Genomic DNA, 1,470 nt, shown 5'->3' with positions numbered 1-1,470 from the left:
TCTTTGAAATTCCATTTCAAATGGAAGAGATGCTGTAATTGTATGTATTTGGATGATGTATTAGGTTATGGCAAAATATCTGCTGTATCCTATATATTCAAAGAGCAACAATATCAACTAGTCATGTTCACTCTTGAAAGAGAAACATTTTATTAGTTGCATGCTGAAATATGAACCACATAATGTGGTGGATATACATACACAAATTTTAAAAAATTCCAGTGTTTGCTTACTTTCTATTTATAGGAGTTTGCTGAATTCCACCCATCACAATGAGATCCCAGATCTTAATGTGTAGCCAAATAGCCATAACATAGCTAAATAGCCATAAAACAAGGTAGATAACATTTTAAAATCCCAGGCCAACAAGCTACCACTATTTTCCCAGGAGGGCTAAAAATTGTTGTAGTAGAATTTAAGAAGATCCTTCAGGTTCCCCAGAGAACTGATCCTTGCTACTTGTGAAGGAACTCCACAGGCCTAATTTTCCCAGGAGGGCTAAAAATTGTTGTAGTAGAATTTAAGAAGATCCTTCAGATTCCCCAGAGAACTGATCCTTGCTACTTGTGAAGGAACTCCACAGGCCTATTTACATATAATACAATATGGGAGCAATTCTGCAAAAGCAGTTGTTCCGCCCTCTGTCTCCCATTTCCCCCGGTTTTACTGCTCAGTTTCCCACTATTTGCTGTGTGGCCGCATTTTGACCTGCATCCCCCCCCCCGATTTCCCCCGCATCTTCTTGATCCTTATTTTTTAGGATCAAGAAGATGTGGGTCAAAATGCAGCCGCACAGCAAATAGTGAGAAATTGAGCAGTACATCCAGGGGAAACATCTCATCTTCCTCCTCCCTCTTTGTGAGGGGTAAAAAAACCCGAGTTGGGTGCCAATGGCCAGCGCTTTGTCTGGAAGCCACCTGCTGCGAGGAAGCACGAGGGAGGGGGGCCTTCCCCCAAAGCAGCAGGGCAGAGAACTCCTGTGTGCCACGAGGAGCAGCTTGTCGGGGGGGGGGATGTCTCGAATTTCCTGGCTCCTCCATCAAAGACCGAATCCAGCCAGAAGCGGGCCGAGTGGCCCGTCTCCTCCCAGGCAGGGGGCAAGGAAGCACAAGGCTGGAGTCGGTGGGAAAGCCGGGAGATGGGTTGGTGGGAAAGGGGGCTGTTGGGGGAGGGGGGCGGGGGGCATGTTGGTGCTTTGGTGGGTGGTTCTTTGGTGGCTTGTTTCCGATGTGCGCCCAGCACTTGATCCATGCAGAAGAGTCACTCTGCTAAGCTACCGTTTTAACTTGAAATGCCTCCGCCGGCCGTGGCGAGAGAGACACCATTTTGACATGAGACAGAGGAGCCACAGGGAGGGAGGCGGGGATGCCCCCCTGCCATGTGATTCGGGCAGTTTACCACCAAGTCCAAGGATAGCAACTTCCCAAAGGCCGGGGGGGGGGGGCTATTCTGGCATGGGGGGGGTGAGGC

This window comes from Gekko japonicus, unplaced genomic scaffold (assembly GCF_001447785.1).
Source record: "Gekko japonicus isolate JY-2015 unplaced genomic scaffold, Gekko_japonicus_V1.1 scaffold252, whole genome shotgun sequence".
NCBI classification, from domain to species: Eukaryota; Metazoa; Chordata; class Lepidosauria; order Squamata; family Gekkonidae; genus Gekko; species Gekko japonicus.
The sequence above is the reverse complement of the archived record's forward strand: the minus strand, read 5'-3'. Positions refer to the sequence as shown.